Here is a 26,341-nt window from a genome sequence, read left to right on the forward strand (position 1 = left end):
CATAGGATGGCCCTGCATGGCCAGGTGGTTAGGTTGCTCGACTCTTAATCTGAGGGTCGCGGGTTCGAATCCCCGTCACACCAAACATGCTAGCCCTTTCAGCCTGGGAGCATTAAAATGTTAGGCTAATTCCACTATTCTTTGGTAAAAGAGTCGCCCAAAAATTTGCGGTGGGTGGTGATGACTAGCTAGTCTTACACTTCTAAATTAGGGACGGCTAGCGCAGATAGCCCTCGTGTAGCTTTGCACGAAATTCAAAAACAAACTTACCATCGAGAACGGAGGTCTTTTTATCCTTTTAGATGGCGACACTGAATGCTGCCAAACAATCATTCCTAGAAACAGCGTGGAAGCAAAGCCTCTGGTAGTTAACATCCTTGTTAACATATTTATATTCTAGTAATATTATTACAGAGAAAAGGAAATTATCTAGTTTGCTGAATCCTTCCATGGATATGGGCACGAGAGTCATCATTGTCAGTGACACTAATGTCCAAAACGCTATCTGGCTTAACACTGACTAAAATGTGAATGGAAGATCTTTGGAAGAAATCCTGCAAAATATTAATTGCATTCTAGCCAATAACGATACTTTCAGAAGAATAGCAGAGTTGGATTCTCTCATCTAGCTATATACCTTATCAATATCAGATACAGAAGGAGGAGGCTCTCCTTCTGTGATAATAAACAACATTGGCACTCGACAAATTATAGAGAATTCTTCAGACAACAAAGTGGGATTCTACACTAGAACCTGATGGTGTGATACACCCGAAAATCGAAACTATGTGAGAGAAAGTAGAGCTACCTGAAATAATTCATCAATGATGGAAGGTAAAATACAGAGGAACTTCAGAAACTTATCAAGCACTGTGTTGCTTAATCCATTGAAAGTCATCACACACTGAAAGGATATAGATTAATAGTAATTCATGAAAAAAGTATCAGCCAAAAGACATATGTAAGGACAGAGACTGTCTACTTTCAGCCAAAAGACATATGTAAGGACAGAGACTGTCTACTTTCAGCCAAAAGACATATGTAAGGACAGAGACTGTCTACTTTCAGCCAAAAGACATATGTAAGGACAGAGACTGTCTACTTTCAGCCAAAAGACATATGTAAGGACAGAGACTGTCTACTTTCAGCCAAAAGACATATGTAAGGACAGAGACTGTCTACTTTCAGCCAAAAGACATATGTAAGGACAGAGACTGTCTACTTTCCAGGACGGAAAGTAGAAGATCAAATATATACACAATCTCAAATACCGAGGTATTTACACACAGAATCCATCAGATATCACGAAACTGATATCTGAAAACGACTGTAGTTGGATGGATATTGGCATTTTTGTAGCAAAACTAAAGGCTCCAGGAACCTGGAACATACTCATTCAATGGATATTGGCTATGATGGATATCAAGTGCTGTCAGTTTTAAATTGATAAACAAAGATGAAATTTAGAAATCACCCCCGGCTTCCTGCAGGGCTTCAATGGGTATTGTTCCCTTCTGTGATTTGGCAAATGCAATGAAAGGTCTCGGAATAATACCATATATTTATGTTTACAATATAGTTGTTATAAACATATCGCATGTGCTAATAGGAGTGGCAGAGGGTTTTTAAGAAACCAGAAAAGGCCTTCATCAGTATATTATCAATAACAAAATGCCCATCCAATAAGATAAAGCCTCACACAAACATCGTTTTCTTATTTAAGAACTTTTTTGGTGTCGTAGTTGACTGTGGAGTGATTATTTCTGCACATATTGATCCTCAAAGAAATCTGCGAAAAGTCTCACCCTTCTCACACATGTTGAGGCAAACCAACACCTTGTGACACCCTACACATTTGGCTTGGTTTAAACGGCATTGGCCTGACATGGCTTGGCGATTAGAGTGCGCGACTTGCAATCTGAGGGACTCGGTTTCGATCTCATCACTGAACATGCGAGTATGTTATAATGTGACAGTGAATCCCACATTTCGTTGTTGAAGAGCAGTTTGCAGTACGTAGTGTTGACTAATTACCCTCCACCTAGATTATTACTTCAAAATTAGAGACACAGGTAGTCCTCGAATAGGTTTGGGTAAAATTCAACAAACGAACAAAAATGTTTATAGCCAAAGTAATCAGAATGAAATGTCACTCACTATATCATAACTTAACGAGGACAGACTAGAAGCATTGAGTCCATGCAGATGGCATTAAGTTAAACGCAAAGAAGATTAGTAGTAGGATGTTGAGGGAAGGTCAGGACTAGTCGAAGCTGTTAACTAATTTCCTCCCCTCTAGTTTATCCATTTAAATTTAGGATGGTCCGTATGCAAATGGTCCCTGTGTAACGTTTTGCGAAACTTCTAGGCAATTAACTTTCCTGTAGTTGAGAATTTAGCTAATTGAAAAAACCAAATCAAAAAAGAAGTACAATAAAAAGGTATCCTACGTACGGGCTTACTTGCTAACTGATCGAACTCTGATTCGATATTATATATATGTATATATGCGGAAACAACATTTATCCCAACTGCACAACAGAAATGTAGGTGGCGACAATATTTGGTACTACGATCTATATATAAATTTTAAACTATATTTTTCTTCTATGTTTTCCCACCCACTAAATCAGCGATAAATATATGGGCTTATAACAGTAAAATTTGGGTTTCGATACTCGTAGTGGACACAGAATAAATAGCCTATTGTGTAGCTTTTTTTGTTAACATCAAACAAGTATACAAAAAATTCTTTGTCTTATGAATTGTTGTGAGGAATAAGTTAAACCAACTTCGATGACATTTTTGGTAGAAGAACCTCCCAAAAGTTAAATAAATATACAACTGGACGGTTGTTTCAAATTTGACAATTATTCTAATTCTACTGCCTTAATGCCTAGAATGAGACTGTAAGTTTTATTTGGTTATTTAATTTCGCTCAAACTACTAAAGAGGTATACGCTCTCTCTGTCCGTTCCTGATTTAAAAGCGATAGAACAAGATTCACTAAACAGAAGACAATTACTCAACATTACTTGCTACCAAGTCTTCAGCTACTCTTTACCAACGAAAAGTGGAATTAAGGATGAAGTCATAACTCCCTTATGGTCGAAAGGGCGAGATATATCGGTGAAAAGAATCGAACTCGCGACCCGCAGATTGCGAGTTGAGCACCCTAACCACCATACGACTCCAAACAGGTAAGTAGCAACATCAGCGAAAGCAAGGCCAAACAAAAGTGGCATTTAGTGTCGGGTGTAGCGTGTGTTTCTTTCCATGATGAACAGTTCGTGTGTTAGTGAAGTGGGGATGCTTGTGTCCCCTTTTATAGAATTACTTCCCAATTCTGGCATTGGCGGGAACATTTTGTTAGTTGGTTTGTACATCTAGTAACAGAATCAGATGCTGTTTCAAGATAACGTTTATAGACTTCATTACAACCATGGATTCTAGTTCCATTGTACATTTATACATATAATGATAAAATTCAGTACTGGTTTTGTTGAAGATATCCATGCCTAAGCCTTTGTTTTATGATAGATTTACAAATAGGAAGATAACTTTCAGAACAACATTATTACGAGCTCTTTCCGACAATAAACTGGTTAAATGTGGATTAAACTTGGATAAAGAATATCCTAATTTAATTCACCTGGCCCGGCATGGCCAAGTGTGTTAAGGCGTGCGACTCGTAATATGAGGGTCGCGGGTTCGCATCCCCGTTGCGCCAAACATGCTTGCTCTTTCAGCCGTGGGGGCGTTATAATGTTACGGTCAATCCCACTATTCGTTGGTAAAGAGTAGCCCAAGAGTTGACGGTGGGTGGTGATGACTAGCTACCTTCCCTCTAGTCTTACACTGCTAAATTAGGGACGGCTAGCACAGATAGCCCTCGGGTAGCATTGTGCGAAATTCAAAAAACAAACAAACAAACAATTTAATTAAGAGTTCAAAAGGGAGATTCGATTTCGAAATAATGTTGTAATAACGATGACAATAGTTTCATTAAGTGTTTTCTGAAGGGTTTTAACATTGTAGTAAACAGAGTAATAGAAAAACCTCACAAGTGATCAAAGAAAAATTAGCAGTAGTAACAGTTGACAAGTGTTTTTAAGCTTCTTCTGAAACATTAAAGGATTTATGATAAGTAATTTAAAATATTCTGTTGGAACTTTAACATTATATTTAAATTGGGTCTATTCTTTTAATGAGAAACTTTTGGTCCTCTCTGTTATTATACTGGACAATAAAAAATTGCTTCTGAAGAAAATTCAGGTGATCTAGTGTAATTTGATGTTTTTGGTTTGAGAAATGTAGCAATAATTTATCCATCGCCTGAAGATTTTGAGTTATTGTAATATCTCAGTATTTTCTCACTATATAAAATATCATCACAATTCAGTATCTTTATGTGGGTTAAGTTTTGTTTACTTGGATATTTTAATAGATTAAAGGCGTACGTTTTTGATAACTTCAAACACTGATTGTGTTATATTGATGTAAAACTCCAATTCTACTGTTCGTACATGCTAGTTGCTCTCGATATAACTGTAATAACTTGCACCACGCTCACCTCCTACACCTGGGGTCACGATACCCTCAGGTGTTTAGTTTGCTAGAACATTCGAGAAGTCCCTCGACTGAGCGTGAAAAGGGCGAAATCAGACACCTCATTTTCAGCTGCCTCTCATTTACTCATTTGGTCACTTCGTCTTGCTCCACAAACAATTAAAACAAAGTTTGATCTTTTTCCTCGCAATATAATGAAATTCAGCAAAACTTTGTTTCTAAGATTAAAAAAATATATAAATACATTTATATTTTTTAGAATATCAATTAAAATGCTGGTTACGTCCAGTTCAAGTAGAGTTTGAAAGTTTAAAAATCACCCAAATAATTTATACTACATTTTTGGGAAACATATTACAGTTTCACGAAATAATAAAGACATCACACACAAGGTAAAGGTAAGTTACTATCACTGTTTTGGGTGTAAAATTTGAGATCAAGAAAAACACTTGACTGTTCATATCTGTTGTGCAGTTTGCATATCTAGTTTAACACAATGGATGTAATAGAAAGAAAGCAACTATGCCATTTGCAGTTCTTACGATATGGCGTGATCCAAAATATCGTTAATTTATTGTTATTTTTGAATGATCAATGTTTCTAGGTACTCAGGCAAACAATACAACTGATTGTTATTTCTGAATGATCAATGTTTCTATGTACTCAAGCAAACAACACATTAAATATCCAGATATCGTATTTGCAATTAAACCACTACCTCATAGGGATGGTCTTCTGCTGGTGTATCCATCAACGAATTGGGAAACAGAAGAGTTGTTCCGCAAAAAAGACAATGAATTATCTTCATCTAGTGATTCTGTTCCTGTGATACCTTAACATAAACTGGCTCGTCTGATTACGCAAGAAGAACTAAATGGTTTGATTCATGATTTGTCTCTATCAAATTAGCATAGGGAAACTTCATGACTTTCGTTTACAGCAATGGAATCTATTAGCTCCAGATACAAGAGTTTCATGTTACCAAAGTTTTGCTTCTCACTACAGCATGGAAGAAATTTTGTGTTTCTGTAAAAGTGTTGATACATTAATAGAAGAATTAGGGGAAACTGAACATCATTCTCAAGAATGGAGACTTTTATCGACTTATCTGAAGTTAGTCTAAAACCTGTACTTTTACACAATGAGAACACGAAGCCATCAATTCCTGTTCCTCATGCTGTGAACATGAAAGAACCTTATCAAAGCATGCAGATCAAATAATATTAAATGCGATTTCTAATGAAGAAATACAGTTTTTTTTTCGTATTATAATTTATTTCGAGCGAGTTTACGATATATTGCGTAACGTATCTTAACTTATTACGATTTCAAATAGCCGGAAAGTTTAATTTATAAGTTAATCAAATGTCGATGCGTATCGAATATATTATAATTTCCAACAAGATTGATACACACAATTTTCTTTCTTAATGCAAATATATTTTAATATTAAAAACACAATCTATAATAACGATTATTACAAATAATTATTTATATACATTTTTTTTTATAGGCGAAATTCTCGAAAATTCAGTTGGCCACAATATTCCAAGATACGCTAGTACTTTCGTTTGTTTTTTGAATTTCGCTCAAAGTTACATTAGAGCTATCTGCGCTTGTCGTCCATAATTTAGCAATGTAAGAACAGAGGGAAGGCAGTTACTTATCACCATCCACTGCCAACACTTGCGCTACTCTTTTACCAACGAATGTGGGATTGACCGTAACATTATAACGCCCCCACGGCTGGGAGAGCGAACATGTTTGGTGGGATGGAGATTCGAACCAGCGACCCTCGGATAACTTTTGGTTGTACAGAGTTTCCTAAACAAATGAAAAGCTTCATGAAAAGAAAGAGGTTGTAGTTTTGTGTAAACAATTGTTATATATAAATATCACTTGTGTTATTCATAATCGTTGAGTTCTCAGAATTACATAGAAAAGGTTAGTGTCGTGGAAAAAAAAAAATTACACGGATAAAAGGAATTGCGGTATTGTGTTAACAAGTGCCATGTAGAAGTAAAGTTACTGTTGTGGAAAACAATATTAACGATGAAATGTATAAGTTATTTTAGCTATTCGCTTACAACGTATTTAATAACGCGATATTTACTAGGGTTTCTTTCTTTTTTGAACACATATCTTAGAAAAGAAACCTTTTAATGCTCTTTGTCATGCTTTTCATATCAAACGAACATTATTAAAATTATAACCATGTGACAGAAAACAAAAGGTTTTTTCGAGCGTGTAAATAAATAAAAAATAGTGTGTTTGTTGAACCTAATTGTAACGTTTCGTTCTTCAAACTTGTTACTTCTATTGCCATCTGTTGGTAACAATGGATACTAGTACTTTTAGAGACTGTGTACAGAAATTAATTTCCATTTTGATCAAAATAGGTAACTTTTTTTTAAAATTCGCTTAAAGTATTGTGTAATGCATCTATTTTTAGTCAGTACCTTGAAGTAAAGTTTCATTATTATAGTAAAGTTTCATTATTATTATGATGTGATTAAGTATAAGGTCTTAAGTGTATCAAAAATATGTTTGATTATCATTTCGCTGTGGTCCTAACATAGAAGTTAAATAAGAAATCTGGCAAAAAAGAACAACAAACAATGTTTTAATAGTACGTAGAGCCAAGTTTACGATTTTATTATCATGGCTTTCGTTTAGAAAGACCTAATATAAGTATACTTCTATATGAATATCTTGTTTTGAATTAAGTACAAAGCTACACAATGGGCTATCCGTACTCTTCTCACCACAGGTATCGAAACCCGGTTTTTAGCGTCGTAGATCCACAAACATACCGCTGAGCCACTGGGGGCGAATATCTTGTTTAAGGGGAAAGGCTTAGATTTTTAATTATAAAATAAAAACGTAATTATTACAATAAATATTTTATTTATTTCCTGAGAGTGAATTTATTTTTTCATTTTTGAATTACCCACTGAATAAAAAGGCAAAAGGAACTCTCTTGGGTTTGTTTCCATGTTTTCAAGAGCCAATTTTATTAAAATACAAATTAACAAAAATACAATCGTAACCTATTCGTTTCTACCTCTTTAGAAAATCGTAATGTCACTTAATATTGGTTCATTTTATATGTGAAATCCGAATTTGCAAGGTTCATGCCAGTTAATATACAAAGAGTTTGACTATACTGCCTAGTTGTTTTCTCTGAGAAATATTTGTTTTTGTTATTTAAGTAGAAAGAAAAATGATATATATATATTTATTCAGATTTTTGTTCAACATTTAAATTGATTACCTGTCAATGAAATAAAAATGGCAAGTTTACTATTACTTCATGCATGTATCGTAATTGTACTGTAGTAGCAATATGCAGAGTAAACCAACCTTGAGCCATAAATGCATAAATACATGGATATTCAGCAGTTTCTCAAATATTTTGTAGTTATCTAATGATTTAGTTTAATTACATGATTTTAGGTTTATACTTCTGACAAACCAGGAGTGACGAGAACTGTCAAAAAGAATCAACATTAACAAATGAAAAACATTAACACTTAACGATGTGAGACGATAACGTGGTGCAACCTAAGGTTCTCTCTCTTGTTCTTTTTTTATAAACGAGTTTGTTTATTATTAAGAACAAAACCCCATGAATAGCTTTAAGAGCCTTCAGTCTTATCTCTGAACCACCATGGGTCCTCGGCATGGCCAGGTGGTTAGGACGCTCGACTCACAATCTGAGGATCGTGGATTCGAATCCCCGTCCCACCAGACATGCTCGCTCTTACACTGATGGGGTTGTTATTATGTTACGGTTAATTTTCCTATTCGTTGGTAAAAGAATAGTCCAAGAGTTAGCGATTGGTGGTGATGATTAACTGTGTTCATTCCACTTTTACACTACTAAATTAGGGACGGCTAGCGCAGATATGCCTCGTGTAGCTGTACACAAAATTCAATAAACAAATTGAACCACTACAAGGCTTCCGTCAAAGGAAAGCTAAGTTACAATTTTTTGGTCATAGTAAGTAATTGTTTTTCCTGATGTATGATATTTATTTCCATCACTGTTGATGTACATTGAATTAAGTAAATTTACCACAGTTTATAAAATCATCACAGAATTTTGCCAGAAAACTGTTAAGCGGTGAATGAACCAAAGTTTATGAAGTTTCGTCAGTTATGTTATAACAGATCTCTAAATGTTTCAGAACTGTTATGTTATAACAGATCTCTAAATGTTTCAGAACTCGAGAAAATGTTAAAATCGGCAGTTGTAATTTAGCAGTGTAAGACTATAGGTAAGGCAGCTAGTTATCACCACTCACCGCCAACTCTTGGGCTACTCTTTTACTAACGAATAGTGTGATTGACCGTCACATTATAACGTCCCCACGGCTGAAAGAGCAAGCATATTTGATGTGACGGGGATCCGAACCCGCGACCCTCGGATTATGAGTCGAGTGCCTTAACCACCTGGCCATGCCGAGCCCAATTTATTATTTCTATTAAGTAGTTGTTGTGTCATTATTTCGCCCATCGGCAACATCTGTAACAAGAACTTCTATAATGTAAATTAGAATTGGAATTTAAATCTAAGTTGCACACTGCACTGCTGGCCAAAATCTTAAGGCCAATGAACATAAAGAAGAACTATGCATTTTGCGTTGTTAGACTCCACCACTTATTTGAGTAGAGTTTCGAAAGATGAAAATAAGAAAACGGAAAATAAAAATAAAAAACGTTTTTAGCATTTAACAGGAAAAATGTGAACACTATAAAATTAGCCTAAATAAGAGCTGGTCAAAAGTTTAAGACCATACCAAAAAGAAGTCCTAAACAGAGTAGGAAATGCCTAACAAGAGGTCTCAGTAGTGAATTGCACGGCCGCCATTGCGAATAACTTCAAATATTCGTTTTGGCATGGTCAATATAAGCATTTGCAGAAGGATGACTAGAATGTTATTCCAAGTGGTGAAGATGGCTTCACGAAGATCATGCACTGTTTGGAATTGACATCCATTTCTATAGACTTATGTTATAACAGATCTCTAAATGTTTCAGAACTCGAGAAAATGTTAAAATCGGCAGTTGAATGTAGTAAAATATAATACTACATTAGCCTTTTTAAAATTACTTGTGAGTACTACTGTAACTTCTAAATGCCTGTGGTGGATCTTTATGTGTGATGAATGATTAATTTCTTTATGTTGTAATTATAAAATACCAGCGACAAATAAATAAATTGCACCTCATTCACAATGAAATATTTCATGAGTGATAAAACGCTGATGAGAAATAATGTTGTATTTCATGAAGTGAAAGATTATAATATTTATTACTAGATGGCAGCACAATGGTAAATACATTTACAAAACTTTCTTGGGTACATTTTGATAGGGGCAGGATACATATGACGAGATTCGTGGTCATCGTTGTTGGTTTAAAGTTTCTGTAACTTTATCCTACTTCTGATAAAAAAAAAAAAGTTACGTGCACTAGACATTATAAATCTTGTGCTCATAAATAAACGCCAGTAAGGACATAGGTGAAGTACCTTAGTGGGCCTAATGAGTTTTCATGTTCAACAGATAGGTCTCTCGTCAGCAGCGTTAAATGTTAAAATCTTGCTATACATTCTTAATAGAAACTTAAACGTTTGCTAAAACGGAGTTTCTTAAAAATTATTTGCTATCCTAGTAAAAGATACCTAATATCTTTCATGCGACGAACTACCCTTTTTGTCAACAAAGAACAAAAATAAAACCTTTTTTTTAAATAAATGATCTTACACTATTTATTGATATGTAACATATAATTATGTTCAATATGGTTGTTCTATTGTTCTCCTTTTTCTTTTGTTTTTATCAGAAAGTTAGCCTTTCAATTTTAATTGTAAATAAACGTTTCAAGATTTTGTTTGGTTGTTGTTAAGCGCATAACTACACAATGGGCTACCATGGACATCAAAACCCTATTTCTAGCGTCTAACTCTGTAGACTTGCCACTGAGCCACTAGGAACCGTGTTTAAAACAACGGGATACAGGTACCACCCATTCTGATAGTAATATGATACTTGTATGTCACTGTTCTAGAATTTATGATGCTTCAATAGTTTTTAAATTCTGCTTCATCATTTAAATCTGAACATTATTTTAAAAGTAAATACACTTACAATTTATTGAATTTTATGATAACAATATCGCATCTAAAACAAACTTAAGTATATTTCGTAAATTAAAGTTCATTATCTTAGTAACTTTTCTTTGCTCCTGAAACTCGATTTATGGATTGTTTACAGAAGTTGGTGGTTCATGAACACTCAGATTTATTTTCAAATTGCTTTCTGTTCATAATTTTTGAAATTCACTGTACTCGAATCATTGGAAAAACATTTGTTCCTCGAATCAGTATTGCAACAAATACGTAAAAGGTTAGGATACTTTGATGTTACCGTGTCACATTTATCGCTGGTTAACCAGTAAGCCGAAATTATAACTAACCAGTTTATTTGATCTGTCAATGCGTTTAGTTTTAAATAACTTGCTCATGTATATCGCAAATATTCATAGCAAAAGAAGTGTGCTACTTTTCCAAGTGTTAAGATAGTTAATGTTTACATGTGGACAACAGCTATTTCTTTTAGACAATTTGGGCTGACGTATTAATTGTACATGCCTTGGAAGAAAAATATTCTTAGTTTGAGATATGTACATGTGGCAAATTAGAATTACACACACAAATAAAGATAATGTTTGGTACACGTCAATCGTGTTAATGTATTACAAGAAGAAGGGAGTTGAAGAATGGCTGTACACAAAACATGGGGTTTTTAGGAACTCATTTTGCTACATAAAAATGCCATACTAAAAGAAAATGGGCTTTTATGTATTATTGAATTTTGTGAGTATTTTAAAGAAATGTCAATATGAGCGCTTTTTGTTTTTGTGTGACGAATCCCCGTCACACCAAACATTCTCGCTCTTTTAGCCGTAGGGGCGTTATAATATGATGGTCGATCTCACTATTCGTTGGTAAAAGAGTAGCCCACGGCTGAAAAGGCGAGCATATTTAGTGTGATGGGGATCCGAACCCACGACATCTCAGATTACGAATCGAGCGCTCTAACTGATTTTGCACTTTAATACTAATATATACAGCATATGGAGTCTTGTTTAACAAGGACACAAATTAATCCATTTTTTTAAGTATAATTTGCGCTAAAAGTCTAGATTTTAAAATAGAAATATATTCATGAACGATTAATATTTTCCAACATTTTGGTAATGGTTATTGATGAAAAACACTTTTTATCTTATATTAGAACGAACACAAAATTAGTTTATGAAAATAGCGTTAATTAGACATATATTAAAATAGCTGTGTACGCCAGAATTGTGTTGGAAACATTACATTGTATCTAAGCTAGTTTATATGGAGTAATGCTCATTTCGTAGCTTATGTAGTATACGATAAACATATCTTAAATTTCGCTTGACAAGGCTCCTTGTGTGGTAGAACTCTGGAGTCCGAAGCTAGCGACCCGCGTTCGAATCCATGCGAAATCACAAAATGGTTCCCAACTCGTAGATGGGTTATAAGAAAAACAGTCAGTACCTTGGCAAAAATTGTGGAGTGCTGCTTATTGGTGGCCTTGTCTCTGATCCAGTAGCTGAGGGCCTGCATGGGCAGGTGGTTGCGGCACTCGATTCGTAATCTGAGGGTTACGAGTTCGAATCCCCGTCATACCAAATATGCTTGCCCTTTTAGCCGTGGGGGCGTTATACTGTTTCGGTCAATCACACTATTCGTTGGTAAAGGAGTTGCCCAAGAGTTGGCGGTGCGTATTGATGACTAGCTGCCTTCCCTCTAGTCTTACACTGCTAAATTAGGAACGGCTAGCGCAGATAGCCCTCGTGTAGCTTTGCGCAAAATTCAAAACAAACAAACAATCAGTAGCTCAAAAGTAAAGACGCCAACAGATAACCTTCGAAACTCTCTCGTAAGTACGAAAATTCACTTAACTATGAAGCACATTATGCAAGTTGCATAAACTTTTAGCTGAACGTGTATTCTTGTTAGAACATTGTTAACCTCGCAGCATAGAAGGCACAGAAATGTAGAGTAAACAACGATTCATATTGAACTAGTTTGAAGAGATGGGAAATGACTAATTTTATTTTAAAAATCACGTGTTTATGGTCACTCAACGATGATTGTTAAGCCACAATCGTTTCAAAATCTGCTAAACCTAGTTCTTAACTGTATTTGTGTGTAATAAAGTTTTATATTCCAGATAACTGAGTGAATAAATGATTACTTTTTTGTGCGCAGAATTACGTTTTATGATATAGACTAGTAAGTGAGGTTTTACTGATCTTTGAACTATAAAAAAAAAGGTTCTTGAAGAATACGGGAAGAACCCAGTGGGATAATGACTTGCACTCAGTTCACCCCACGGACATTTTTACAATCTGTCTCTCTCTTTTTTTAGCAGTCTTTGAATGAAGCATGGTTATTACTTTAACTGTGGTCAAATAACATCGTCTTCTAGCTACTTCAGTTCATAGGCCCACATTAACGCTCCAGGCTTGCAGACAGACGTGTAAAAACTGGTTTGGCGTTGGCCGAGCCGGGAAAATCTGGCCTCTCGAATGCGTATGCTCGACTCATATTACACAGCAATAGCTAGACGCAGGCGTCCTTCGACATCCCAGAGTCGTGCAACCTTACAAAAAAAGTGGGGCCCCAGACAACAGTGGCAGCCGTCATAACTTGACGTACTACGTTGTAACTCGTTCAGTGACCTGTGCGTCACTTGATTAGAAAGTTGTACAGCGGTATCACTATTTCTGATTTTCATTGAAAATATCGGGAGCTTTCTTTTAGATTTATTTTTTAAAGAAAAGGATGATTTTAATGTATGAATATTCACACATTTGAAGAATTTCGGTGCTTTACTTCAAATGGAAAACCTAATCCTAATTGTTGTAAGTTTTTGACACGTATAATGTAACTTACCTTTTTATACATTCTAAAAACTCTCACGAAGACAACGACTGAACTGTGTAGCTATGCCTCTTCATTCCAGGTTTTATTAGAGATAGTTTTACATTGTTCTGTTTTGAGGATACATGGGTATTTTTCTGAAAAATAATTAGCAAGTTTATATTTATATAAAAATTCTTTATCTTTCCAAGCCCACAATACTAATTTTTATATAAAAATCTAATTTTAGAAAAGATAATTTTTTAACATAGTCCCACATTTTCCAACATGATTTCACCACTAATGGTTCTTTTAGAACCTTTCTTTATAATCTTTACAAATTTGTTGTATTGTTTGTTTATTGAATTTCGCACAAAGCTACAAGAGGGCTATATGTGCTAACCGTTCCTAATCTAGCAGTGTAAGACTAGAGGGAAGGTAGCGACTCGTCTCCACCCACCGCCAACTACGCTTTTAACCAAAGAATAGTGGGATTGACTGTAACTTTATAACGCCCCCACGGCTGAAAGGGCGAGCATGTTTGGTGCGACGGGGATTTGAACCACTCGACCCTCAGATTACGAGTCAAACGCTTTAACCCACCTGGTCATGCCGGGCCGACAAATTTGTAACACGTTTCATATTTTTAGCCTGTCTTTAAATGTTTATTAGTCCGTTTTAAAAATAATACCTCGTCCATTTCTTTTGGAAAAAAAAAATTGTCAAAACATGAAACTTTTAAAATTATGTTTTATGTTTGTGAATAAACTAAATCGTTATCTCATTAGCTTTTATAATTGATTTTGTTTCACTTACACAGTGAAAGTCTAAAACAAATGTAAAAACAAATCTTAGAGTTTGGTCTTTCATATGATAACATTAATGATCAAACATTTTTCTCGTACGTAATTCACGATAAGAAATAAGTTGACCTGTCGTTATGACAAATACAATTTTGAACAGAGATGAAGTAATGACATAGCAGTGGTAGGTTTGATGTAATTGAGTACAAGGAAAAAAACAAAACATACCTAGTTCTTCAATAAGCGTATAATTTCTCATTTTACCAATCACTTCATACTGTACTTTGGTGTTTCTGTGAACGAGAGTTTGTGATGGAAAGTACCACGTCGAGTTGTTTCCAGTAATCGAAAAGTAAAATCAAATTTTTATTAATGCTAATAACTGTTATTATATTTTTGTTTTGTTATTTTCGTTAATTTTATTAACGAAAAATGTAAAAATGTACTTAACGAATATTGAAAGACAATATCTTTAAGAATTTTCCATTTTATCACTAAGTTAGGAATATCGGTCGTTAAGCCTAAGAGAAGAAATATTTTTTAGTCGCCATTGCTGCATGGGAAATTATTGTGTGAGTGAAAAAAACACAACAAGAAATAACTTGTTCACATGAAACGTTTAGAATTTAGTAACCATGGTGCTGCTGAACCACTTTGTGGATGTTTTTATTTAAATATAATGTGTTTATCTCATCCTTGAAATCTAAAACAACAGATTATAAAATCGCTTTAAATATCCTTCACATTCATATCTCACTTTTAGTCATCATCTGTTTCAATGATTGTGTCACCGATAATTGTAGTAACAGTCTGAACACCTTGAAGATCGGTTTGTGATCCCATGTTCCCAGTACCAACGAGTGATAGAAAAGAGCTTTGTTCCTGAAGTATAAACATTGGTGGCTTAAACATGGTTCGATGGTTAGGGCGCCCGACTCGTAATCTGAGTCTTACGGGCTCGAATCCCGGTTGCACCAAACATTCTCGCTCTTTAACCCTGGGGTCGTGATAATATGATGGTCGATCCCGCTATTCGTTGGTAAAAGAGTAGCCCAAGAGTTGACGGTGGGTGGTAATGACTAGTTGCCTTTCCTCTAGTCCTACACTGTTAAATTAGGGACGGCTAGCACAGATAGCCCTCAAATAGCTTTGTGCGAAATTCACAAAACAAATAAACATCCCACTATTCTTTCGCCTGTGTGTAACTCGTGAGTTGGTATAGGTTGGTAACTCTGGTCTCTCTGTCAAGTTGAAGCCAGAGTGAATACCCCTTATTGAAACCATGGTGGGACTGAATCTTTGTATAGATACTATTCGTTTCAGTAATGAACCAGAAGCTCACACTCCATAAAATGTTTCTTCACATAGATTTCTTGTGTACTTCAGTTGGCTTTTACGCGTGTCGGTATCTGCACGCTTTCTTTTTTCCGATAGCTGTGGAAACTTCATATCCGCCTCACCTGCTCTGGTCTTTTTTTCCATATTGGTTCTCACTAAACCTTCGTATTCTGGATTGTATCTGAACATATTGGGTATCTTACCAATTATCTCTGTTCATCAGCAAGGTTTCTAAACAAACGTTTGAATGGACTTAGAAGAAATTTGGTGTACTTTTCAACTGTGACCAAACTTAGAAGCAGTTAATTTTTGGAGGGTCAGAGCAAGGTCATGAAATTCCAAATAATCCATATATGTTAACATGGAGACTGATATTTTACGCTCCTTTATCTGGAACTCAGTCAAAAGTGATTGTATTTTAATGAATCCAGATGAACTTATGTAGAATATTATTCTTCATTGTGTTGCTAAAAATGTCCCGTTTCCGTTAATAACGACGGACATACAGACACATTTTTCTATTTTTTGAAAACCGTAGCGAAGGTATGTGGCCTACTTAATGGCCGTCTATTTCGAGTACATGCGCAACAGCAGATGAGATTATCTGTTTTACATATATATATATAAGCCAGTAGAAGTTGCAAAGAACATTGCAGATTGTTACGTAATCCTCTAACAATTGTTATATAGTCTCCTGTAAAAGTAGTGCAGGTTGTTGCCATGCCTAATGTTTTATGTGATAATTTATTATCTGTTTGTTTGTTTTGACTATCTCGCAAAGCTACTAGAGGGCTGTCTACGCTAGCCGTTCCTAATTTAGCAGTGTAAGACTAGAGGTAAGGCAGCTAGTTATCACCACTCACCGCCAACTCTTGGGCTACTCTTTTACTAACGAATAGTGGGATTGACTGTCACATTATAACGTCCCCACGGCTGAAAGAGCAAGCATATTTGATGTGACGGGGATCCGAACCCGCGACCCTCGGATTATGAGTCGAGTGCCTTAACCACCTGGCCATGCCGAGCCCAATTTATTATCTCTATTAAGTAGTTGTTGTATCATTATTTCGCCCATCGGCAACATCTGTAACAAGAACTTCTATAATGTAAATTAGAATTGGAATTTAAATCTAAGTTGCACACTGCACTGCTGGCCAAAATCTTAAGGCCAATGAACATAAAGAAAAACTATGCATTTTGCGTTGTTAGACTCCACCACTTATTTGAGTAGAGTTTCGAAAGATGAAAATAAGAAAACGGAAAATAAAAATAAAAAACGTTTTTAGCATTTAACAGGAAAAATGTGAACACTATGAAATTAGCCTAAATAAGAGCTGGTCAAAAGTTTAAGACCATACCAAAAAGAAGTCCTAAACAGAGTAGGAAATGCCTAACAAGAGGTCTCAGTAGTGAATTGCACGGCCGCCATTGCGAATAACTTCAAATATTCATTTTGGCATGGTCAATATAAGCATTTGCAGAAGGCTGACTAGAATGTTATTCCAAGTGGTGAAGATGGCTTCACGAAGATCATGCACTGTTTGGAATTGACATCCATTTCTATAGACTTTCCTTGCCATCCACCCCCAAACATTTTCAATGGGGTTCAGTTCGAGCGAACACGCTGGATCGTCCAAAACAATCACGTTATTCGCCATGAAAAGGTCCTTTGTCCTGCGGGCACTGTGGATTGCAGCGTTGTCCTGCTAAAAGATCCAGTCATTTCCACACAAGTGAGGACCTTCAATCAATAAGGATGCTCTCTCCAACATGCCAATGTAACCAGCTGCTGTTTGACGCCCCTGTATTACCTGAAGCTCCATTGTTCCATGGAAGAAGAAAGCACCCCAGATCATGATGGAACCTTCTCCACTGTAACGTGTAGAAAATGTCTCCGGTGGGATATCCTTATCGTGCCAATAACGTGAAAGCCATTTGGACCATCCAAATTAAATTGTTTCTCATCAGAGAACAAAACCTTCGTTCACCGAGCTGTTTCGTGGTGTGGAAGGAGGCATGGCCTGTTAAAACTTTTACGGTTTTTAAAGCCTTTCTCTCCAGTTGGTGTAACAATCAGCACATTTTGAGCACATACATACATCACATGATTGGTGCCTGATGACATGATACTCGGTCTCAATTGGTTTGCTCAATAATGGAACAACAGTGGGACGTGGTGCAGAAGGAATGCAACCTCTATCACGTCGATCGGATTCACTGTCACCTGGAGGCGGGAAAATCAGAGGCAATATGTTTGAAATAATAATATTGTCAACGGCAAACTTTATCTTAGGTAAGAATCTTGAAGATATTTCCTTAGTTCACCATTATGTGGTTCTGATGTGTATCCTTTGGGTTCACACTTCATATGGCTTGCAACACATCCATATTATTTGGCATGGTTAACTGATATTTTCTTTACATTATTATAAAATGAATATTATGAGCTACTCAGTTAGTAATGTGGCAAAACAAAATGGGATCCGTAGCTTCAAATATGTCTCAAAGTAATATCTAACGTGTAATTAATTATAGGGTTGGTTTTCTGGGCAAGCTGCGATTTTATTAGTCGATTCGTAATGTATATATAGTCAGTTGTTCAGTGGGTATGGCTTACATTTTGTGCATTTGCATCACAAAAAAGGTCTTAAACGACTTAAAATATGAAAAAGTGCAACTTGACACTGTTGCACAAACAATATTTATTATTATAAAATAACCAGCGCAATATTTAAACAACGTCAATTTCAAGGTCTTTAAATACCGCAAAGTTATTTAAATGTGCCATGAGGTGTGCCCAGTTTTATCATAGTGGCATTTTGAATCAGAAAACTTTCTTTGATAAACACAGGGTTCGCGACTCAGGACGTTAATTCGGATTGACTTTTGAATCTCAGTTGTGCCTTATACCCACATCTGTGCAATATTTTTGCATCTGTGGAACGCACCAAAGTCCATCATCTTTGATATGTTGCGTTTGCATCGTTTTCCATTATCGCTATATCAATAATATTCGTCGAAAATGTTCTTACCTATATTTTTTCTAGCCACGTAAGTCTACGTATGTCGGTATTATACTGACGAATGGTTGGTAAGATATTGTGCAGTAATAGTATATTAAAATGTATGGGACGAAAAGTTTTTTTTAACTATGTGAAAGACGTTTTAATCCAAGATGTTGATGTTTATTATTAAGCACAAAGCTACACAAAGGGATATTTGTGCTTTGCCCACAACGAGTATCAAAACCCAGTTTCTGGAAATATCTCTCTGAGGAAACACCGCTGTGTCGCTGAGGAGCTTTAATCCAAGAGACATTTCAATATACTACAATGTAAGGAAAAATGGTATTAAGTTACGATTTTGTTTTACTTTTTATATATCGTTTTTGTTTGACATCAAGTTTGTCTTTAACAGATCTAAGATAACTCAAGAAATGTGACAAAATAATCAAGAATTTCTACAAGTATGATTTTGAAATTTCAAGAATTGGTTTCTCAAAATACAAAACTGGAAGTACGGAATTAAAAGGTATGTGAAATTTTAAAATATCCTGTTCCAGCTAAATGAACAACGAAACACAACAAATCAGCTCTACCGATTATACCACTGTGTACAATGTCAAAAGTCATGCAAAAATTACTTGTGTTTAGTAGACATAAATATCAATAGCGTTACATTCAATGAACTACTGATATAATTTTTATATATACGTAACTCTTTATCTGTTGGCCCGGCATGGCCTGATGGGTTAAGGCGTTCGACTCGTAATCTGAGGGTTGCGGGTTCGAATCCCCCGTCGCACCAAACATGCTCGTCTTTTCAGCCGTGGGGGCGTTATAATGTTACGGTCAATCCCACTATTTGTTAGTAAAAGAGTAGCCTAAGAGTTGGCGGTGGGTGGTGATGAGTCGTTGCCTTTCCTCTAGTCTTACACTGCTAAATTAGCGACGGCTAGCGCAAATAGCCCTCGTGTAGTTTTACGCGAAATTCAAAAACAAACAATTATATCTGGTTACTTTAATCGAATAGCAGGATTTTACTATAACTCTTATTATGTAACCATGGCCCCAAACTGTGAAACATGATTTTGCCGCAACGAGGTGTGAACCTTGAGTTCTCGGATTCACAGTCTGCTAACAACTAGGACACATCCGTACCCGTGGGAGAGTATTGTTTAAATAGCTTGTTGTAGTATAGTTTAGATTAAAAGTACAAAGCGTAGAATGATAGAATGGTAAATAAACAACAACAGGGAGCATTGTTTTCATATTGTAGATTGAGCTTTAAGTAAAATAAAGTTTTACAAGATTTATGTATAACTATAGAACAGGAAAGAAACATCTAGTTTGAAAACAACATTTCAATGGATAATTAGAATAGTTGAAAAGAACATTTCAATCGATAATTACAGTAGTTGAAAACGACATTTCAATGGACAATTAGAGTAGTTGAAAATAGCAATTTACAGGTTTATAGAATTAAACTTCGTAAAGGTTGTTTTGGCTGTAATTAGGGATTTTCTATAAATCACCTGCGCAGATTTTCAAAGTAATATCATGTAAGGATTTTTTTTTACAAATGGGGAAGGAAAAACAACAACTCTTACTTAAATCAAAATTACAATAAATATACCTCAAATACCGAATGTGTTTGGGTTATTTACACAACCTCTTGTTGCCATAGTGATGAATAAATAATATTTAAAGGAATAAATACTGTCAAAATGTATGCGCAAAGAACTGCTATCCAGAAATGACACGTCATGAGGCCTGTTAGTTTATATATATGTACTAGAGGTGTGTTTCTGATGGGTTCTAGAATGATCGATAAAACTCTTACGTCACGATTAGTTTAGAGAAATTTATAATCAGTGATTATTAACATTTTAAGCATAATAAAACGTGATCAGATTTTGATGAAAATTATTCACTTATGTAAAAGTAAATGTGATGTTTTGTGAAAAATCTGTATGTGATCGAGAAAAATGGATATCATTTTCGCATTCAGCGTAAAGAAATTACCATAGAACGTGTAAAAATTTCCTTACAGTAAAGTAATCGCAGACCTGTGTGATTATGATAGTTGAAAACATCGCTTTAATAGTTATGTTGATGGATAATTAAAATAGTTGAAAAACGACTCTTTATAGAGACATTTGATGATTGATAATTAGAATAATATAAAGAGCCTCAGTTTATATGCTGTTAAAAGCATAGTAAACATAGGGCAATGGATATATAGGATAAAGGAAATGTATTTTTTAACACAAATTGATAGATAATTAAAACTGAAGTAAAAAATGATATTAAAGAGCGTAGCTGATTGATTAATTATTAGAGTTTAGTGAAATAACGTTTCGCACAAAACAGTAAAGTGAAATGTTAAAATGAGAAAGTACGGTTTGACAAGAAGTTATCTGATGAATAATTGTAATATAAAGAGAAAGTTTTACAAATCTCAAGTTGAATTACAATAGGAATTTTCAGAAGACACTGCTGGATATATGAATTTGGTTTATCTTGAATTTCGCGCAAAGCAACAAGAGCTGTTTGCGCTAGCTTTCCCCAGTTTAGCAGTGAAATATTAGAGGGAAAGTACCCCCACCACCACCACCACCAATAACAACTCTTGCGCTACCTTTTCACCAATGAATAGTGGGATTGTCCATAACCATTATAAAACTATAAAGAGAAACATATTTGATGGGACGATGATTCGAGTAGCGAGTCGAGCTCCATACCACTTGGCCAATAAATAGGGAAATATCTTTACAAAACTTAAGTTTATGGATAGTTATAGTAAAGGAAAGTAGTTTCAGAAGATATTGGTAGACAATTTTAGTAAAGAACAAATAAAGTCTTATAAGGCATCTGATGTATAGTTAAGATCACAGGAATAGTTTACTAATTTGTTTTCGTTTGTTTGTTTTGTTTTTGAATTTTGAACAAAGCTACTCGAGGGCTATCTGCGCTAGCCGTCCATAATTTAGCAGTGTAAGACTAGAGGGAAGGCAGCTAGTCATCACCACCCACCGCCAATTCTTGGGCTACTCTTTTACCAACGAATAGTGAGACTGACCCTCATATTATAACGCCTCCACGGCTGAAAGGACGAGCATGTTTGGTGCGACTGGGATTTGAACCCGTGACCGTTAAATTACGAGTCGAACGCCTTAACCCACCTGGCCATGCCGGGCATTTGTTTTCGTACATCGTATAAAAACTACTCGAGGTTGATCTGCACTAAACGTTCCTAATTTTAAACTGATGGATGCCAGCTAGTCAACAGCACTCACAATCAACTCCTGGGCTACTCATAGCCCGCCCCAAAGTTCAGAGCACGATTTTTTTTTACCTGTCGTCGTAATAGAACGCGAATTACAGCATGCTAATCAGCTAGATCACTTAGTATAATTTTATAGATAAGTAAAACGAGAGAGAAATAGTTTACACCAGAGAATAAGTTAACAGATATCTAGAAAATCGAAAACTGAGACTTATGAAACTACTAGCTGAAGCACACGGGGTGAAATAAAAAAATCGTCTCTAACAAGGGATAGAAAATTGTGATTATATTTTTTTCTTAACAGAATGAGAATTAAAAATACATAAAGGTGTTAATGTTGAAAAGAGAGACGTAATGGTTTCAAAAATTCTAACAACAGTGGTTAACATAGTTCATTCTAATGCTGAAGGACACACAACTCTGATAGTTTTTTCAGATCCCTCTCATGACCTTCTTCGTGTCATCCTGTATTACTGCGTTAAGTTTGGTGTTGATTGATCAAGAAATGTGGAAACATATAAGGAATTGATAAACATACACGCATATACTGACGTTTATTTATATAGATAGATTTCCGGGTAGTTATAGAAGGAACAAGGGTACAATACAAGTCTTGAGTTGTTGAATAGTTAACATCGTAGTACTAAGCATGCAGATAAGTTTGACTAATAGTTGGAGTAAGACCAAGTTACGTTTACCACGTTGTTTAACCTGTATTTTCATGATAGTTATTGGTATCAATTTTTCTGACCCGTACGTTGAGCTACTTACTCATAGTTAACAAAATAAATATTTAACAATTACGACGATAAGTGACGTCAGTTGCCCTCCAGTGACACAGCACTAAGTCTGCAGTCTTATGATGCCAAAAGCCGAGATTCGATACTCGTGGTGAGCAAAGCTTTGTGCTTACCAACAATCAAACCAAACTTGAAGTCAGGTGTCATTTCTTACCTTAAGTGGAAGTATACTTTTCACCTAGTGGTATATGCCCTATTTACTCCTGTGAAACAGTATATCAGTTGTTAATGTAACGTGTTTTTGGCAAACAATCGTCAACTCAATGTAGTTTCAAATCGCATAATAGAAGAGTTTGTGCTTACTGGCTGCATTTTGGTTGTTTGAATTTGTCCGAGCGATTGCTCAAGTAAACGATTTTAATTTACTTAATTAACACAGAGTTTCTTTATAAACAAAACAAGGAAGAATGTGAATAGGAATTCTAGTTTCATCTAAATTTTGAAAAGTCCTATACCTATATATTATACAAATATGAATGCATATAACAGAGACTTGTTCTATTTTGCCGTAATTTTGTTTAATAAAAGACAAATTAGCTTATATAGTTAACTACAAGTGACATCACAGATGTGGCAATAACGCAAATCAACCTTTAAGTGTTCCTTTAATTTCATTGACAGGATTTCATATTCATTGATTTGCAATATCATTGTGTCTATTTATTTACCTGAGAAAAGGTAAATGTACAAAAAACTCATAATCTTGTTAAAATCATAGTTTTAAATATGAAAAATTCACGAACTTCATTTGAAAAGTATTTATGGAAACTTATGTTAATTGTTGATGGTAATTCACAAATATAACAAATTTAATTATTTACAATAGTATCTGAAATAGTCTCGATACTTTAACGTAAGGTTGGCCAGCCAATTATTATAATTATCATCAAGTCAGGATAAAGTTGTCGATAGATTTGTGTTGATAAAGAGAATTAATGAATAAGGTGTTGATCTGAGGTTACATGGTTCGCTTCGTCTTAGCACAAAAAACAATTTGCAAAAATCGCGCTCCGCGTTTTGGAGTCATGTGTACGTTAGAGAAATGGCATAATTTGAATCTCACAACTTGCTCTGACAAGTGTAGCCCAAGAGTTATCTGTGGGTGGTGTTGACAAGCTGCCTTCCCTCTCAGTGTTTATAACTTGATAAAGAACCTTTTCCTGTCTTGCAGATATTTCTAAAATTTCGTAGAACACGTCTTTCAGCTTATATGATGCACAGCAGTACTGAAAAAAAATATATTATGGGACATGGAAAAGGACATGTTCAAATAGTCGTGACTTACTCCGACTTGGAAAAATTTAAAAGATATCTTGTAGTAACCAACTTGGTATAATGGCGCAACCCCTATACCCAGAAATAAAGAAACATACTTATACCAATCATTTTACGCCCTTTTCCAAGAATAAAGAGAAACATGCAAGTTAACATCCAAGCGTGATGTCCCTGACCTGCTAAGTGGTTTCAACTTTCAATTGGTTATGATCATTCTGTAATGGAATATTTTTGTTTCTCAGGATGTTGTGGGCGTTGTGGTTCTTTTAAATAATACTTTGAATGCTTATTAAGTTATTGGAGCATGATGGTGATTTGACAAATATATTTAAAAGTATACTTCACTTGTAATCTTTTATCATTAACACACATGGATTTTGATGCTTGATTGGAAAGTTTTATGCGCAGTATTTATTTGACATTAATGCCATTTATACACGTCTTTCAGGAAAATTTTCTTCAGCATGATCTCTTATTAAGTGAGAAAGATGACATTGACGTATGAATCAAAATACTTCTTCTATTGTACAGCTCTTTATTATATTAACTTTTGGAAATCTGCTCTTTTGTTGTGTGTAATATTTTTATACTGGCTATTTTTACCACAAAAAAGTAATATGTTACTTGAAGTTTTTTCAATGATAAGAGCAGCTACCTCTATAGTTGGGATTTTCAAATCTTTTAGCCTGAAGCTCCTAAGACCTTAAGCACCCTCACTGAATACCCCACGTAATAATTTTAAGAAATTTAAATAATTTCAATTCTGAGATACCTTACTTTCATTGTAATTTGTTATTTAAAAAAAGCGCTAACAACTTAGTTCAAAAATATATTTATTGTAATAAATAAAATTCTGATAGAAAATATTGTCAGGGAAATTTCAACGAGAATATTTTTTGTATATTGTCAGACGACCTAAAACCATCTACGGACTATTAGTAATAACGAGAAACCCACTTGAAGTAAAAATGTATCTCAAGACGACTGGCATGGGTATTAACACTTTTATTGAAATAAAGCAGAGAACAACGTTTCGACCTTCTCAGGCCATCTTCAAGTTAACAAAGAGAGAGTTTGCAACTGATCGTTGCTGGGCACTAGTCTTAGGGACGAGAATGTAAACGGATACAGGATTGTAGGGGGCGTTGCATCGTGGCAGTTGTTGCATTGTATTTTATAATGTTGGTGTTGTGTTTGTCAGTGTAGTTTTTATGTAGAATTGACTTTAGTTTGTACCTGGTTTTTGCATAAATTTGGTGTTTACTGGAATGTGCTTTATATTAATTTTTTCCAATGTTTGTTATTTTCTCGCTGATATCGGGAATATATGGTATGCAGCAGTGTGAGGTTTTATAGTTTGTTGTTTTTTATTGTTGATCTAAATGTGTGCGTATGTATAATTTTTTTCAACGGCTTTTGGAGAAAATTTGTTGAGATTGATGAAGTGTTGTTTTATTTTGTTGATTTCATTATTAATTTTATCAGGTTAACATAGTTTTGTTTCTGTGTTTATTTTGTTTCTTAATGTGTTGAGATTTTGTTTTGTTTCATGTGCTGAGTCCCAGTTCGGTATGGGTGATTTTTCTGTGGATATCTGTTTTGAATTGTGTATCGGTATTTGTGATATTGAGATTAAGAAATGCTAGTTGGTTAGTTTCAGGATTCATCCTCTATACTACTGTGACGTTTCCTCAATGAGTTTTTCTCCATTCCTTCTGGCCATAAATCCTTCTTATTGATACATTTACTTGAGGATATCTTTGTTTTCAAGATGTCTTTTCTTTATCACTTAATTATGAACCTGATGATGGCAGCCACTTTGTTTTTCTTGTAGATCCAAAGATGGTATTACTTGTTTCTTTTCATTTTTCCCTTGGGCGTAATATAGTAAAGATACTGTCTTTTGTTTACTGTTTCAGCAGCAATATCTTGTCGTTCTTTAGTTGTTTTTTGTTTTTTTACTTAAGTATAATTTACCATCTTTACTTAATCATTCTTTCATTTCACAGCATGCCACAGTAACATTGCTGTACTTCCTTGATTTTTGTTTTTTTCATTTGACTTATTTCACTGACATCACTGTTCTTGGATCACTTATTCTACTGTCATCCATTTGTTTTTACTTCGGTAAATTTCAATATAATTTTCTGCTCCTTTCGTACTTTTTTTGGTCATGTTTTTTTCGTGTTATTACTTTGTTTGCCGAGTTAGTTTATTTTTTCACACCAAAACAGCCGTTGTTATAATGTTACGATCAATCCCACTATTCCTTAGTAAAAGAGTAGCCCAAGAGCTGTGGT

General features: G+C 35.0%; 1 long non-coding RNA gene across 18 annotated transcripts in view; it reads left to right on the top strand.

Moving 5' to 3' along the window:
- Positions 1 to 26,341, top strand: part of LOC143236702 (uncharacterized) — a 326,353-nt gene that overhangs the window by 152,226 nt on the left and 147,786 nt on the right. For 13 of the 18 annotated variants that reach the window (XR_013019669.1, XR_013019670.1, XR_013019674.1 and 10 more), the window contains one exon: positions 19,096 to 19,209. The exons of the other annotated variants lie outside the window; for them this stretch is intronic. This is a non-coding gene — a long non-coding RNA (uncharacterized LOC143236702). The remainder of the gene's footprint in view (positions 1 to 19,095; positions 19,210 to 26,341) is intronic. 18 annotated transcript variants of the gene reach the window in all.

This window comes from Tachypleus tridentatus, chromosome 13, assembly GCF_004210375.1.
Source record: "Tachypleus tridentatus isolate NWPU-2018 chromosome 13, ASM421037v1, whole genome shotgun sequence".
Lineage (NCBI taxonomy): Eukaryota > Metazoa > Arthropoda > Merostomata > Xiphosura > Limulidae > Tachypleus > Tachypleus tridentatus.